The 18,537-nt window shown below is 43.6% G+C and overlaps 1 protein-coding gene across 1 annotated transcript in view; it reads left to right on the top strand.

The window, feature by feature from the left end:
• LOC121530672 (zinc finger matrin-type protein 4) overlaps window positions 1-18,537 on the top strand; it is a 167,755-nt gene that overhangs the window by 75,411 nt on the left and 73,807 nt on the right. The window lies entirely within an intron of this gene.

The following is an 18,537-nucleotide window of genomic DNA, read 5'->3' as shown; positions in this document are numbered from 1 at the left end:
CTTAACGTCAATGCAGTGCCAGTGGCTGTATGTGTCGTTTGTCAGTTGAAGACTGTCTGTTTCCATATGATTGGACCTGTGAGTCCTTCCTTCCTTGGGATTGCGGGCAGGCGAGGAGTGGAACGGAGGCCCACCAAAAAGAGGTTGCTGATTGGAAATGGCACAGGTGACGTGAACTGCCTTGACTTGAACAAGAAGTAACTGCAGTCTAATGCTTGGTTGCCTTATCCTTGAGCAATATCCAACAGATTGCACACACATCTCTTAATCTCTGGCATGGCTTTGGAAGGCAGGGGACCGGGGAGGGGAGGCTATAAAGGGCCCTCTCCTCTCCTAGAGAAGGATAGGGATCAGAAAGATCAGATACAAAGCCCATAACTCTTCTCTCTCTCTCTCTCTCACTCTCTCACTCACTCACTCACTCACTCACTCACTCACTCACTCACTCACTCACTCACTCACTCACTCACTCACTCACTCACTCACTCACACACACACACACACACACACACACACACACACACACACACACACACACACACACACACACACACACACACACACACACACACACACACACACACACACACACACACACACACACACACACACACACACACACACACACACACACACACACACACACACCTTGAAGCCATAGAACAGCCACAGCCCATTTTCATCCAATCTGTTTCACAGCTCTCTAATTTCCTTTTGGAAAGGACTGGAAAGGTCAGGCTAGCAACATTTTTGTGAGTAAAAAATACAGAGAACGCTTATTTTCTCTGCCTTTTCTATCACATTTCATTCTTGCTGTTACAGTCAATGGAGAATGACAATGGATACTGTGAGTGCATACTGTGCATGACACAAGTACTTTTTACAACAATTGTTTACAGACAGATTATTTCACTTATAATTCACTATATCACAATTCCAGTGGGTCAGACTGTGGCTTTAATCAGCTTGGAAAATTCCAGAAAATGATGTCATGGCTTTAGAAGCTTCTGATAGGCTAATTGACATAATTTGAGTCAATTGGAGGTGTACCTGTGGATGTATCTCAAGGCCTACCTTCAAACTCAGTGCCTCTTTGCTTGACATCATGGGAAAATCAAAAGAAATCAGCCAAGACCTCAGAAAAAAAATGGTAGACCTCAACAAGTCTGGTTCATCCTTGGGAGCAATATCCAAATGCCTGAAGGTACCACGTTCATTTATACAAACAATAGTACGCAAGTATAAACACCATGGGACCACGCAGCCGTCACACCGCTCAGGAAGGAGACGCATTCTGTCTCCTAGAGATGAACGTACTTTGGTACGAAAAGTGCAAATCAATCCCAGAACAACAGCAAAGGACCTTGTGAAGATGCTGGAGGAAACAGGTACAAAGGTATCTATGTCCACAGTAAAACGAGTCCTATATCGACATAACCTGAAAGGCCGCTCAGCAAGAAAGAAGCCACTGCTCCAAAACCGCCATAAAAAAGCCAGACTACGGTTTGGCCATAATGACCATCGTTATGTTTGGAGGAAAAAGGTGGTTGTTTGCAAGCCGAAGAACACCATCCCAACCGTGAAGCACGGGGTGGTAGCATCATGCTGTGGGGGTGCTTTGCTGCAGGAGGGACTGGTGCACTTCACAAAATAGATGGCATCAATTATGTGGATATATTGAAGCAACATCTCAAGACAATGAAAATGGCTTAAGGACAACAAAGTCAAGGTATTGGAGTGGCCATCACAAAGCCCTGACCTCAATCCTATAGAAAATTTGTGGGCAGAACTGAAAAAGCGTGTGCAAGCAAGGAGGCCTACAAACCTGACTCCGTTACACCAGGTCTGTCAGGAGGAATGGGCCAAAATTACCCCAACTTATTGTGGGATGCTTGTGGAAGGCTACCCGAAACGTTTGACCCAAGTTAAACAATTTAAAGGCAATGCTATCAAATACTAATTGAGTGTATGTAAACTTCTGACCCACTGGGAATGTGATGAAAGAACTAAAAGCTGAAATAAATCATTCTCTCTACTATTATTCCGACATTTAACATTCTTAAAATAAAGTGGTGATCCTAACTGACCTAAGACAGGGGAATTTTTACTAGGATTAAATGTCAAGAATTGTGGAAACTGAGTTTAAATGTATTTGGCTAATGTGTATGTAAACTTCCGACTTCAACTGTAGATGTCCCAGTTTCCTACAGCCGGCTGTTTTGATGTGACACTTCTTAGTCTTCTTATAAGTTTGCTAGAAGTCAACAGAACCTCATGTACCAACGGTTATCTCTGAGAGGTTGTGTCAAACATCTGTTTGATCTTCATTCTCATGCTCTGTACATTTACATTTTAGTCATTTAGCAGACACTCCTATCCAGAGCAACTTACAGGAGCAATTAGGGTAAAGTGCCTTCTTCAAGGGCACATCAACATATTTTTCACCTAGTTGGCTCAGGGATTCAAACCAGCGACCTTTCAGTTACTGGCCCAACGCACTTAGCCGCTAGGCTACCTGCCTGGTGGTCCAGTTTGTCTGTGCTTTAGCCAACTTCTCTCTCTCTGTGTTCATTCATTTTGCTGCCAAACATGTATGGCATGACAAAGATAAGAAGAGTTGGCTCAAGCATATAGCCTACATTACGAGACCAGGCTGGCTAAGGACAGAGTGGGAGAGCGAGAGATGGACTCCTCTAGAAGGCTGTGGACACTGACTTCTCAGATCTGTAACCCAGTAAGGGTTAGATGTGATGTCTGTAGGTGGGTGTTGGCCGGGTTGCTTTCACTTCTCACGCACAAGCGGTCACTGTGGCTGAAAGGAACACTGTGGGAGCCGTGGAAACGGCTGGCTGGGGTGTCAGCACTGAGACTGACCACAGTTAGAATTATACATGAGAACAGAGAGAGCATTAGGTAAAGTGCACTGAAGCAATGGATGGATGATACCCTGAAGTTTCGTTAGAAAGGAAAGTCGAGCAAATGAGAACATGCACAGATCAGATCAAATACAATGACTTGTGGGTACTGTTTCTCCAGGTTTCTCCATTTTAAATGAAATGGGAAAGGTAATCTCTTTGAGCTCAAGTATTCTGTGAGAGAGAGAAATAGAAATGAAAGGAAAATGTCATGCTTTTCCTTGGCCAGGAAGACGTCAGCTTATAGTTACTCCCTTTAAAAGGTGAAACAAAAAGAAAAATACTATTTCTTGAATTTCTCTTTTCCCGAAATGCTTTCAGTTTTCCTCTTCTGAATGTGCATTGAGCTGCTTCTTGGGGAGTGTTGAATTTGAATGGCAGGGCCATGATGGTGTGGCAGCAGCCTTTACTCCAGGTTGTGATTCACAAATACCCCGCCTCACAGTACCAATTGCGTCGTGGAGAATAATAGGTGCTACCCCAGAGGTACATCTTAGGATAATGAACCATTTCGAACATACTGCCAGTGCTAAGGAAGCCTGAAAATGGCTGCATGCCAAGGTGTGTGAGAGAAAGACGATGGTGCTGTGCGTTCTGTCCTCACCTATTATGAGTCTGAAACGAAGAGTGCATTCTGCCGCTTTCTGCCGGCTTCACATGGAAACAGCATTTCCCATTTCTGTACCGTGGCAATTTGAATAATCAATGGGGTTTTATTTGATATTGTTCATGTTGTTTTGTGCACTCCTTCTTTTTGTGAACAGAAACATCAGATGTTGAGTAAACGTTAGTGTACTGTTTGAGGAAGTACTGTACAAACTATGCCAGTGTGTTTCTTAACCTACATGACGAAGAGAAACTACAACAATGATAATGGATCCTTGATCCATCAATATGATCTATTTGTGTTCTACACCTTCGTTGACGTTATATTTTCACTCAGGTAGGTTTGCAACATTCTGGTAACTTTCCAATTCAGAAATCCAGGTTGGAAGAGTCCTGGAATCAGCAGGGAATAAACAGTAAATCTGGGAATGCTCCAACCGGGATTTCTGTAAAACCTCTCAGCTCGAGGGGCCTCCCGAGTGGCCAGCGGTCTAAGGCACTGCATCGCAGTGCTAGAGGCGTCACTACAGACCCGGGTTCGATCCCGGGCTGTATCACAACCGGCCGTGATCAGGAGTCCCATAGGGCGGCGCACAATTGGCCCAGCGTCGTCTGGGTTAGGGGAGTGTTTGGCAAGGGGGGGCTTTACTTGGCTCATCACGCCCTAGCGACTCCTTGTGGCGGGCCGGGCGCCTGCAGGCTGAACTCGGTCGTCAGGTGAACAGTGTTTCCTCCGACACATTGGTGCGGCTGGCTTCCGGGTTAAGCGGACAGGTGTTAAGAAGCACGGTTTGGCGGGTCATGTTTCGGAGCCCGTTGGGGAGTTGCAGCGATGAGAAGTAAATTGGGAAGTAAAAATGTGTAAAAAATTATAATAAAATAAATAAATAAACCTCTCAACTCAACAGTCCTCAATATAAATATTCAGCTTACAGCCGTGCAGTATGTTTGGTAATCACCAGCCAAGGCTTTCTCAGTACGAGGTAAGGGGTGTTTATTTGGGCTAATCTTATTTCCACAGTTATTAATTACACATTAATTATAAGTAGTCCATTTGGGAACTGCTCTATTGCAGTCAGCGTAATTTCCAATGAGTGTTATGACTGTTTTAGAAAGTTACTTATAAGACATTTTCATGAAGACTCACGCAGCGTTTTATGACTAATTAATTCAACTTTGCAGTCAGTCGGTACTCCGTACACTACAGCAGCTTTCATGCTCAGATGTCACAGAGCAGAGCTGCCAATCACAATCTCCTCAAAGTCATTCCGTCTGCTAGGCCATCCATGGTGTGAAGTGTGCTTTACATTGGATGTTCATTTTTTTTATCCCTTCATTGAACACTGAGCAGTAGATGAACGATGTGAGAAAGGCTGCTACTGGTAACCCATTTCAAATTAAAGTGTATAAGATGATAAATGTCAACGCTCATTTTGCCAACGTTAGAATTCATTGTCATAGTTCTTCTTTGTAACCAAGCGTGGAAGTTATAATATAATTTAAATAGAATAGGGCAACTGTCTGTATTCTCTGACCATAATTTGCTTTGTTCTCATAATTTCACTGTAATTCCTCTCATCGAGGTCTTTAAGCATCATCAGGTGAACAAAGTGCATGTGTATGTGTGAGAGAGAGAAGCACTGAAGGCAGGCCAAGGGCGGGGGTGGTGTGTGTCAGTGGCGGCCACTGATTGGTTGAATACCCAGGGTGCAAGGTAGTTGTTGTTGTCAACAAAGCAGCAAGACAGAAATATGATGCCAAATTTTCGAACTACCAGTAGTTTCTTTGAGAAGATATATAAAGCGATTTGTGCATTTGAACAACAGCATAAATACACCTATTTCACTTTTGCATGTCAAAAAGCGAATGACCACTGCTGCACATGCTGCCACTGTTTTGAACAGATAGAATTATAACATTTCGAACGAGCAGCCAGCTCACGAAAGAACGAGTGCACCAGGATAGTTATCTAACATAATGTCACAAAGCATGATGCGCTAGCTAGTTAATTTTCATTCTGAAATAACTTCATATTTCCGAGTTAGTCAGACATTAGTTTAGAAAGACTTGAAATTGGCATGGGAGCTAACTATCTAGGAAGCTACCAGCTAGCTGTAGCTTATCAATGGTAGATAGCTAACTGATTAATTTGACAAGAAATCAACCAAACTATTTCTCAATCACATCATATGCATATATATTTACATTGTCATAGTTCTTCTTTGTAACCAAGCGTGGAAATTATAATATAATTTAAATAGAATAGGGCAACTGTCTGTATTCTCTGACCATAATTTGCTTTGTTCTCATAATTTCACTGTAATTCCTCTCATCGAGGTCTTTAAGCATCATCAGGTGAAACAAAGTACAGTTCATGTCCTTTGTTTTCATTGGTAGTTGGTACTGGCTGTTGTGTAATCACACACACACACACACAGAGAGATGTATAATGTGAAGGTCAAGGTTTTTTGTGTTTGAGAGAGATGAGAGCAGCAGTGATTAAATGTCTGGACCACTCAGTGAACCCCTCCCTGCCTGCCTCCCTGCATGGCCTCAGCTGACAGCAATAGACTACATTGTCCCAGTCTATATTAGGATCAACTTTTTGTCGGTTACCCTTGCACTTGGCTGTCCTACTTCCCCCAATGTGCCTGGAGGGAGATCAGCCAAAGTAGTGAGTGGCTACGTCCCAAATGGCACCCTATTCCCTACGTTATGCGCTACTTCTGACTGAGCCCTATAGGCCCTGGTAAAAAGAAGTGTACTATATAGGGGATAGGGTGCCATTTGGGACGTAGCCAGAATAGTGAGCTTTCCCTGCCCTACAGTAATAGACCCAGCATCATATCAGCTATGCAGGCAGGGCCGGAACAGCCGTACGGAGTCTCCAGGAGCACGAACGCGCGCACGCGCTTACACACACACACACACACACTGCTGGAAATCGATGGCAACCTAGAGTCTGGTTCAGTGGACAGTAGAACATGCTGTGGTGGTAGCAGTAGCATGTAAACGTCCAGTGCAGAAAGGTATCACACATCTCTTATTTTATAGCGCAAACACAGACGACCAAGGATATGCTGCTGCTTCGCTTATACTAAGATGAAAATGTGCAGCTACGGCGTTGACAGCAAAGATAATTTACCGCTTGCAAATCAAAAATATGATTTTATAATGACTCACATGAATGGGAATCAGGTAGCATTTCGGCTGAAATGCAGTGTGTATCTCTCGCTCTCTCTCTCTCTCCTCTCTCTCTCTGTCTCTTTCTCATTCTTTGTTTCTGTTTCTCTCTCTTTCTCTCAGCAACACATTCTCAAAGTGCAATGCAGCAGTATATTCTGCCAATGCTATGTTAAATATTGCGTCAAGATTACAGAAAAGCCTACACTAACTATACATGACTGCTGAAATATGTTAGAGATTGTATCGGTTGTGCTACAGTTGAGTCATGGGTTTTCCTGTATATAGCCTCCCTACTGTTATTTTATTTTAATGCTGCTCTTTAATTATTTTTTATTTATATTTTTTACTTAACACTTATTTTTCTTAACTGCATTGTTGGTTAAGGGCTTGTAAGTAAGCATTTCACTGTAAGATCTACATTTGTTGTATTCGGCGCATGTGGCAAATAAAATTTGATTTGATTCATGACAGTCTCATCTAAAATACTTAATTTTTTAAGTGTAACATTGCTGAAGTTTACAAGTTCTCACCGCCTATTGGTTTCATATGAAGGATTTAGTGTGCCGCTACATCAATAGCTTATATGTAAATGCAAATGCTAAGCCTAACCCTTCCTATAACTATTGGTTTCATATGTAAATGAAGATGGTAGTGCTTCCTTCTTGACAGAGAGTTCTACCTAATGGCTAAGTATAAACACCATGCAACCTGGCTGGCAGCACAGAAACAGCGTGCAGTTACCTCAGTGTTAATTAGATTCTCTGAAATTACCCACTCTCATTTATCTTGTATTAAATAACCATGAAATGATGATTGACTCAGATTTATTTTAGGGGAATCTAATTTCCTTATATATTTTGGTCTCATTTTCCATTTATTTTCATTCTTAATGGTATGTTTTATGACATGATATGAGATGGTAGCCTGTTCTACATTAACTGTTGGGGTGAGGTAGGTAAGGGAAATGTGTGTGTGCATGTGTATGAGTGAGAGAGAGAAGCACTGAAGGACTGGCCGAGGGCGGGGGTGGTGTGTGTCAGCGGTGTGTGTTGGCTGAATACCCGGGGCGCAAGGTTGTTGACAGAAATATGATGCCAAATTTTCGAACTACCAGTAGTTTCTTTGAGAAGATATGTAAAGTGATCTGTGCATTTGAACAACAGCATAAATACACCTATTTCACTTTTGCATGTCAAAAAGCGAATGACCACTGCTGCACATGCTGCCGCTGTTTTGAACAGATACAATTATAACATTTTGAACGAGCAGCCAGCTCACGAAAGAACGAGTGCACCAGGATAGTTATCTAACATAATATCACAAAGCATGATGCGCTAGCTAGTTAATAACTTCATATTTCAGAGTTCGTCAGATATTAGTTTAGAAAGACTTGAAATTGGCATGGGAGCTAACTAGCTAGCAAGCTAGCAGTTAGCTGTAGCTTATCAATGGTAGATGGCTAACTGATTAATTTGACAAGAAATCAACCAAACTATTTCTCAATCCCATCATATGCATATACAGTGGGGAAAAAAAGTATTTAGTCAGCCACCAATTGTGCAAGTTCTCCCACTTAAAAAGATGAGAGAGGCCTGTAATTTTCATCATAGGTACACGTCAACTATGACAGACAAATTGAGAAAGAAAAATCCAGAAAATCACATTGTAGGATTTTTTAATGAATTTATTTGCAAATTATGGTGGGAAATAAGTATTTGGTCACCTACAAACAAGCAAGATTTCTGGCTCTCACAGACCTGTAACTTCTTCTTTAAGAGGCTCCTCTGTCCTCCACTCGTTACCTGTATTAATGGAACCTGTTTGAACTTGTTATCAGTATAAAAGACACCTGTCCACAACCTCAAACAGTCACACTCCAAACGCCACTATGGCCAAGACCAAAGAGCTGTCAAAGGACACCAGAAACAAAATTGTAGACCTGCACCAGGCTGGGAAGACTGAATCTGCAATAGGTAAGCAGCTTGGTTTGAAGAAATCAACTGTGGGAGCAATTATTAGGAAATGGAAGACATACAAGGCCACTGATAATCTCCCTCGATCTGGGGCTCCACGCAAGATCTCACCCCGTGGGGTCAAAATGATCACAAGAACGGTGAGCAAAAATCCCAGAACCACACGGGGGGACCTAGTGAATGACCTGCAGAGAGCTGGGACCAAAGTAACAAAGCCTACCATCAGTAACACACTACGCCGCCAGGGACTCAAATCCTGCAGTGCCAGACGTGTCCCCCTGCTTAAGCCAGTACATGTCCCGTCTGAAGTTTGCTAGAGTGCATTATGATGATCCAGAAGAGGATTGGGAGAATGTCATATGGTCAGATGAAACCAAAATAGAACTTTTTGGTAAAAACTCAACTCGTCGTGTTTGGAGGACAAAGAATGCTGAGTTGCATCCAAAGAACACCATACCTACTGTGAAGCATGGGGGTGGAAACATCATGCTTTGGGGCTGTTTTTCTGCAAAGGGACAAGGACGACTGATCCGTGTAAAGGAAAGAATGAATGGGGCCATGTATCGTGAGATTTTGAGTGAAAACCTCCTTCCATCAGCAAGGGCATTGAAGATGAAACATGGCTGGGTCTTTCAGCATGACAATGATCCCAAACACACCGCCCGGGCAACGAAGGAGTGGCTTCGTAAGAAGCATTTCAAGGTCCTGGAGTGGCCTAGCCAGTCTCCAGATCTCAACCCCATAGAAAATCTTTGGAGGGAGTTGAAAGTCCGTGTTGCCCAGCGACAGCCCCAAAACATCACTGCTCTAGAGGAGATCTGCATGGAGGAATGGGCCAAAATACCAGCAACAGTGTGTGAAAACCTTGTGAAGACTTACAGAAAACGTTTGACCTGTGTCATTGCCAACAAAGGGTATATAACAAAGTATTGAGAAACTTTTGTTATTGACCAAATACTTATTTTCCACCATAATTTGCAAATAAATTCATTAAAAATCCTACAATGTGATTTTCTGGATATTTTTTTCTCATTTTGTCTGTCATAGTTGACGTGTACCTATAATGAAAATTACAGGCCTCTCTCATCTTTTTAAGTGGGAGAACTTGCACAATTGGTGGCTGACTAAATACTTTTTTCCCCCACTGTATTTCTGTTCCGGACTCTGACATTGCTCGTCCTAATATTTCTTAATTCCATTATTTTACTTTAGATTTGCATGTATTGTTAGATTACTGCACTGTTTGAGCTAGGAACTCCCGCAATAACATCTGCAAAATACACTGCTCAAAAAAATAAAGGGAACACTAAAATAACACATCCTAGATCTGAATGAATGACATAATCTTATTAAATACTTTTTTCTTTACATAGTTGAATGTGCTGACAACAAAATCACACAAAAATTATCAATGGAAATCAAATTTAGCAACCCCATGGAGGTCTGGATTTGGAGTCACCCTCAAAATTAAAGTGGAAAACCACACTACAGGCTGATCCAACTTTGATGTAATGTCCTTAAAACAAGTCAAAATGAGGCTCAGTAGTGTGTGTGTGGCCTCCATGTGCCTGTATGACCTCCCTACAATGCCTGGGCATGCTCCTGATGAGGTGGCGGATGGTCTCCTGAGGGATCTCCTCCCAGACCTGGACTAAAGCATCCATCAACTCCTGGACAGTCTGTGGTGCAACGTGGCGTTGGTGGATGGAGTGAGACATGATGTCCCAGATGTGCTCAATTGGATTCAGGTCTGGGGAACGGGCGGGCCAGTCCATAGCATCAATGCCTTCCTCTTGCAGGAACTGCTGACACACTCCAGCCACATGAGGTCTAGCATTGTCTTGCATTTGGAGGAACCCAGGGCCAACCGCACCAGCATATGGTCTCACAAGGGGTCTGAGGATCTCATCTCGGTACCTAATGGCAGTCAGGCTACCTCTGGCGAGCACATGGAGGGCTGTGCGGCCCCCCAAAGAAATGCCACCCCACACCATGACTGACCCACCGCCAAACCGGTCATGCTGGAGGATGTTGCAGGCAGCAGAACGTTCTCCACGGGCGTCTCCAGACTCTGTCACGTCTGTCACATGTGCTCAGTGTGAACCTGCTTTCATCTGTGAAGAGCACAGGGCGCCAGTGGCGAATTTGCCAATCTTGGTGTTCTCTGGCAAATGCCAAACGTCCTGCACGGTGTTGGGCTGTAAGCACAACCCCCCACCTGTGGACGTTGGGCCCTCATACCACCCTCATGGAGTCTGTTTCTGACCGTTTGAGCAGACACATGCACATTTGTGGCCTGCTGGAGGTCATTTTGCAGGGCTCTGGCAGTGCTCCTCCTGCTCCTCTTTGCACAAAGGCGGAGGTAGCGGTCCTGCTGCTGGGTTGTTGCCCTCCTACGGCCTCCTCCACGTCTCCTGATGTACTGGCCTGTCTCCTGGTAGCGCCTCCATGCTCTGGACACTACGCTGACAGACACAGCAAACCTTCTTGCCACAGCTCGCATTGATGTGCCATCCTGGATGAGCTGCACTACCTGAGCCACTTGTGTTGGTTGTAGACTCCGTCTCATGCTACCACTAGAGTGAAAGCACCGCCAGCATTCAAAAGTGACCAAAACATCAGCCAGGAAGCATAGGAACTGAGAAGTGGTCTGTGGTCACCACCTGCAAAACCAGTCCTTTATTGGGGGTGTCTTGCTAATTGCCTATAATTTCCACCTGTTGTCTATTCAATCAATTTTATTTTATATAGCCCTTCTTACATCAGCTAATATCTCGAAGTGCTGTACAGAAACCCAGCCTAAAACCCCAAACAGCTAGTAATGCAGGTGTAGAAGCACGGTGGCTAGGAAAAACTCCCTAGAAAGGCGAAAGCCTAGGAAGAAACCTAGAGAGGAACCAGGCTATGAGGGTGGCCAGTCCTCTTCTGGCTGTGCCGGGTGGAGATTATAACAGAACCATGCCAAGATGTTCAAAAATGTTCATAAGTGACAAGCATGGTCAAATAATAATCAGGAATAAATCTCAGTTGGCTTTTCATAGCCGATCATTAAGAGTTGAAAACAGCAGGTCTGGGACAGGTAGGGGTTCCATAACCGCAGGCAGAACAGTTGAAACTGGAATAGCAGCAAGGCCAGGCGGACTGGGGACAGCAAGGAGTCACCACGGCCGGTAGTCCCGACGTATGGTCCTAGGGCTCAGGTCTCTCAGTTGGCTTTTCATAGCCGATCATTAAAGAGTTGAAAACAGCAGGTCTGGGACAGGTAGGGGTTTCGTAGCCGCAGGCAGAACAGTTGAAACTGGAATAGCAGCAAGGCCAGGCGGACTGGGGACAGCAAGGTGTCATCATGCCCGGTAGTCCTGACGTATGGTCCTAGGGCTCAGGTTCTCAGAGAGAAAGAGAGAACGAGAGAATTAGAGAGAGCATACTTAAATTCACACAGGACACTGGATAAGACAGGAGAAGTACTCCAGGTATAACCAACTAACCCCAGCCCCCGACACATAAACTACTGCAGCATAAATACTGGAGGCTGAGACAGGAGCGGTCCGGAGACACTGTGGCCCCATCCGAAGAAACCCACGGACAGGGCCAAACAGGAAGGATATAACCCCACCCACTCCGCCAAAGCACAGCCCCCGCACCACTAGAGGGATATCCCCAACCACCAACTTACAATCCTGAGACAAGGCCGAGTATAGCCCACAGAGGTCTCCACCACAGCACAAACCAAGGGGGGGCGCCAACCCAGACAGGAAGATCACGTCAGTAACTCAACCCACTCAAGTGACGCACCCCTCCCAGGGACGGCATGAAAGAGCACCAGCAAGCCAGTGACTCAGCCCCTGCAACAGGGTTAGAGGCAGAGAACCCCAGTGGAGAGGGGAACCGGCCCGGCAGAGACAGCAAGGGCTGTTCGTTGCTCCAGCCTTTCCGTTCACCTTCACACTCCTGGGCCAGACTACACTCAATCATATGACCTACTGAAGAGATAAGTCTTCAGTAAAGACTTAAAGGTTGAGACCGAGTCTGCGTCTCTCACATGGGTAGGGCAGACTGTTCCATAAAAATGGAGATCTATAGGAGAAAGCCCTGCCTCCCGCTGTTTGCTTAGAAATTCTAGGGACAATTAGGAGGCCTGCGTCTTGTGACCGTAGCGTACGTATTGGTATGTACGGCAGGACCAACTCGGAAAGATAGGTAGGAGCAAGCCCATGTAACGCTTTATAGGTTAACAGTAAAACCTTGAAATCAGCCCTTGCCTTAACAGGATTCCATTTGCACAACAGCATGTGAAATGTATTGTCAATCAGTGTTGCTTCCTAAGTGAACAGTTTGATTTCACAGAAGTGTGATTGACTTGGAGTTACATTGTGTTGTTTAAGTGTTCCCTTAATTTTTTTGAGCAGTGTATGTGTATGCCACCAATACAAATTGATTTGATTTGATTAAATGTTTCTGTAGCTGGCTAATTAATTTGATCATGCTTTGTGATACACCTGGTTTTATGCTGTTTTAATCCACACAACATGTCGCCCTGTCACCTACAATTAAAAAAAATGTATGTATGTATATATCTTTTTAGATCACAAGTGGGGCGCTGCCCCTAACGACCGCTGGTGTGTTTATTAGTGGTGCGCGGGTCAGCTGTTTGTTCACCCACACCCGCCCGCAATTGCTAATAATACATCCGCAACCGCCCGACTATATGTGATAAAATGAAAATCTGAGGTATGCTCCGGACCCTAATTCTCAAATATAGAAGGCTACAGTCAAAGATGGCGTAATGATAATTTTTACAGGGGGTGCAGGATTTTCTTGGCCTAATTTAGATATGTTTCAGCTTATTATTTCCAACATTTTGGTAGGCTATTTTTTTGTCAACTTGTCTATAATTAAATACATGCAGCTTCTCTTCTGTCATTTTATGTTGCCCTAGAAGACTAAATAATCCCTTGCTCACCAGAATAATGTCATAAATGATAGAATGCATGCCTCAATCTAGTTGACATCGGTAAAGTTTTCTCCGTCAGCTCTGCTTCTTTCGAGGAGCAAAGACGTTTAGGGACCGGGGAGAAAATGCAATAATAAAAACAAAAAGGGAAAGATTGTGTATAACATTTCCAAATGACATCAGTTTGACCAGTTGTAAGGAAATAGAAAGCTGTAAAATGATCCACATGTTTCTGATATGATTTCAGTTTGGCTTGGATGCATATTTTATGTGATTGAAATACTATCAGCTTTTATGATGCTGGTAAAGATAGCTCCTCAATGGACGGTCCCTAACTGCTCATTCACATTCTCTCAAGATGCTGAAATAAATCAATAATTTTTTCACTCCTGTTCCCAAGTCAAAATGTACATTTGGTGCATCATTTTACTGCAAGAAATGCTTAATTCTGCAGGAGTTAATATTAAGATTATATGAGAGGTTATACTGTAGACCTACAGTCAGTTTCCATTTAACCAATCTGAACAGTAGGCTAAAGTTCCCGTGATGTGCCATAAGCCTATTTGAAGTCCCCGTGTTGTGACTTTGTGTCGCATTTGTGTACCGCCTCACAATCATCACACACAACATAGCTGGCACTGCCATCAGTCTCTTTTACCACTTCACCAAATCTTTCCCAAATTGTACTTTTCTGGCCCTCTCTTCTCTTTATTTTCAACTCTCCACTTCGCAGCTTTTCTCTTATTGAATTAAACTCCAAAATTTTTCTTACATATCTACCAATTGGTGCACTAGTGTGTTTGTGTGTGTGTGTGTGTGTGTGTGTGTGTCGTTGAGTGACTCACATTGCAGTATGCATGCCTCTCTCTTTCTCCATTCAGGCTGCTCTCCTCTCAGCACTCACTCTGTGGGAGTGGTAGTAGTCTGCCATTGTTCCTCTCCCTCACCATCCAGACAGAAAGGAAAGATCTGGCCCAGATTAACAGCTCTGGACTAACACTGAGTCTCCGTCTCTGAGAAGCCAGATAGCAGACCATCGGCCTAGGTTACACCTGCATCCCAAATGGCACCCTATTCTTTTTAGAGTGCACTTCTTTGGACCAGAGCCCTGGTCAAAAGGAATAGGGTACCATTTGTGACCGACCGCCACGATTTGGTCTTAAGTAGCAACATTTGAAATGGTGTCTTTTAATTGGATAAAAGTAGAGACTCAGAGCTAGAAAATGGTATATAATACACTGCAGTTGAGGAACAATGGGAAAGTAATTCTGCTTTGAAAGTTGATAAACTTGTAACCCCACTTTTGAGAAAATGGCCCTTGAATGTTTTGGTACACCTACTGGAGAGCTCTTCTTTGTCTACACCCATTCAGTATCGTTCAAACCTTCTTAAGGCTTAGTTACACCCATCTCATTAAGGATTCACATGTGAGGCCATATGATAAACACACGCTATATCAAATAAAAGTTTATTTGTCACATGCACAGGATACAGAAGGTGTAAACGGTACCGTGATAGTACTTGCATACATGCATAGTAGGAATATCAAAAACAAAGTGTCCAGTTAAAAATATGTTATACATATTTTATCGTTATTAGATGACGCTTACCCGACACACTTGTCTAAATTGATGGGTCATGTGAAGGAAATGCTATAACCACCCCTCACCCACATCTAGCTAAGTAGATGGATCACTATTGTCTAGACATGTACACATGTTAATGAAATACAATCGATGGCCGTAATCACCCCCAGACACACCTGCTAATTTGATGGGTCATGTAATAATCCGGCCGAAGTGGAGTCTTTTGTTTAGACATGTGGCTAGCTAGGTAGCTAGCTAGCTAGCTAAACAATGAACGGGCATAACCCCAACTCATACTACTACCAATACAAACATTGTCATAGCTGTAGTATGAATCTGCAGGTAGCTAAAGCTAACAAACTAGGTTGAATGCTAACTAGATTCAAAAAGAAAAGGAAAGCCGCACACTCTAGGAGCTCAGATGCAATAATTTAATATCTTAATAACCAACGTTTTGACAGACAAGCTGTCTTCATCAGGGTGATGAAGACAGCTTCTCTGTCGAAATGTTGGTTATTAAGATATTCAATTATTGCATCTGAGCTCCTAGAGTGTGCGGATTTCCTTTTCTTTTTGAAGTGTTTTACGCCGTCAGCCAGCACCTCGCCTAAATAGGTGTGTGTTTCTTTCGCCTTTATCTGAATGCTAACTAGCTAACATTAGGCTATAACTTGCAATGCAAATTGATTTCTGATTCGAATAATATTACTACACAGATCATACATGTAACGTTAGCTAGCGAGCCAGCAAGCTAACATTTGCTAGCTAACTAACAGTATGCTTTAACTTTCAATAAAAATGACTTTCTGACAAAATTAGAAACATATATCTGGATATCCCTTATACATGGATGAACGCTTCACGGCAGACTGGAACCATTTAACTCTGTTTTGTTTGTAGCTACATCTTGCTTGGCCAGCTTTGTGTCAAGTCACTCCGGTTCACACTGACCGTGGCGTGTGCAGAAAGTAGCCCATCACTTTTTCCTACTGATCTGTCAATAGCACCTGCTAAATTCAGGGCATCGATGTTGTTGAGCAAAGTAGCAAAACTTTTGTAGTTCTCGATGGCTAACGTTATATATTTCAAAAACGGTGCGGTAGAAAGGACTGTCAACACATACTGAACAGCTCACGTTATAGACAGAAGTGTGTTACATGGCAGAGCAATCCAAACTCATCTCCCGGCGTGTCCAGCCCATACATTATCTCAGCCAATCATGGCTAGTGGGAAGGTTCCTGTCTTTTTCCATGGCTAAACCAACTAGGTTTGTAATTTAACAATTGTATTCGTATTTATGGATGGAATACAAGTTTGTTATTAAGGCACATGAAAGTTCACATGTTCCAGAAGGCATTTCTGCCCCAAAACGCATTTTGATAAAAAAATAAATGTTTACATTCAAATGCTGCTCATGTGAAGTAGTGACGTGCGACATATGCCTGGTTTCCTGAAACAAGTCACATTTGGGACACATCCACACGCTGTCTTTCGCAAGCCTGCAGACCCAAGGCCTAGCCTAGGCTGCCTCCATTTGCACCATCAAGGATTTGATCTGTTCTGTTCGACTCAGTAGTGCGGGGAATTACGTGTCAAGGCTATGTATAGAGGAGTGTTTTGTGTTGGTGTCATGTAACGTGTGACTGTGCCTTAAAGCACAGCGTTGTGTCACAGTGTGCTGCACTGTAGCCAGATCACTACCCACTACTGCCATGTCCTCCACTCCACTGGGAGATGGAACCGTGGGGAATACATGAAAGCAAGCTTTGGGTTTTAGTCAAAGGAGGAGATGGGCACATCCATCATATGGCTCTTTAAGATTCCTTTCAGTGCAGTGCTGTGTATGATGCATACATTCTGTACTATACGAGGGAAATGTATATGAGGAATGCCTTTTGTGTCTAAAATGTAAACTGCCTGGCTTCAGCAAGCAAAACAAGTTAAATATGTTTGTGACTGTTAAAGGCCCAGTGCAGTCAAAAACGTGATTTTCCTGTGTTTTATATACACTGAGTATACAAAACATTAAGAACACCTGCTCTTTCCATGACATAGACTGACCAGGGGAATCTAGGTGAAAGCTATGATCCCTTATTGATGTCACTTGTTAAATCCACTTCAATCAGTGTAGATGAAGTGGAGGAGACCAGTTAAAGGATTTTTAAGCCTTGAGACAATTGAGACATGGATTGTCTATGGGTGCCATTCAGAGGGTGAATGGGCAAGACGAAACATTTTAAGTGCCTTTGAATTGGGTAGTAAGTGCCAGGTGTTCCGGTTTGTGTCAAGAACTGCAACGCTACTGGGTTTTTCACGCTCAACAGTTTGCCGTGTGTATCAAGAATGGTCCACCACCCAAAGGACATCCAGCCGACTTGGCAAAACTGTGGGAAGCATTAGACTCAACATGCATCGGGGGGGGAGGGGGTGCAACTCAATAGGAAGGTGTTTCTAATGTTTGGTATACTCAGTCTATATTTCCACTCTGTGAGGTTGGAATAATAATCTGCCTGAAACGTCAGCCTGTTGTTGTGGGATGGAGTTTTTGTCCTGCCTGGTGACATCACCAGGCGGTAAATTAGTTAATAGACCAAGTAGAATGAGTGTTCCAAACCTCTCTGCCAATAACAGCTAGTTTTCAGTTTTCCCCTCCTCACTCAGACCACTACCAGACAGTCCTAGCAAAATTATTGCTTGAGAAATTGCTCTTTGCTAAGAAGCTAGGTACTTAATCGTTACTCAGAAATTATTTGATATTGAGATAAAAACGGCTGCATTGGACCTTTTAAAATGTAATAGCACATTCACAACACAAGTTTTGGATTGTTTTTCTTCTGGACTATCAGCCTGTCTAGAAGCCGCCTGGTGGGATAGCTTCCTGGTAGAAATGTCTGCATCCATCTCCCACAGTCTGGCAGCCAGGTGCGCTCTCTCTCTCTCTCTCTCTCTCTCTCTCTCTCTCTCTCTCTCTCTCTCTCTCTCTCTCTCTCTCGATAATGTGTTTCTGCATCAGGCAGGGAGGCAGCACAGATGCAGTTTCAGGGAGAGGTCCTCCATCCCATCACTCCCCACTTTATATTACTCCATACAACTGCTGAATTGCCTCCATTTGCATCCCACCAGGAGCCAAATGATTAAGCCCACGAGGAGTGTAGATTGCTCTTGTCCCCTGGAACTGTGGCATGTCGAGCTTACTGATGTGCTGCTAAATGTACAGCTGTCCCCTAAGCACCATGTGGCTCTAACATACATGCATAACGTATTTGGTGGTGCAGGGTTATATTGTACACCCCCATGCAGTGTACACCACACACACA

This window comes from Coregonus clupeaformis, chromosome 18 (assembly GCF_020615455.1).
Source record: "Coregonus clupeaformis isolate EN_2021a chromosome 18, ASM2061545v1, whole genome shotgun sequence".
Classification (NCBI taxonomy): Eukaryota; Metazoa; Chordata; class Actinopteri; order Salmoniformes; family Salmonidae; genus Coregonus; species Coregonus clupeaformis.
The sequence above is the reverse complement of the archived record's forward strand: the minus strand, read 5'-3'. Positions and strand labels throughout refer to the sequence as shown.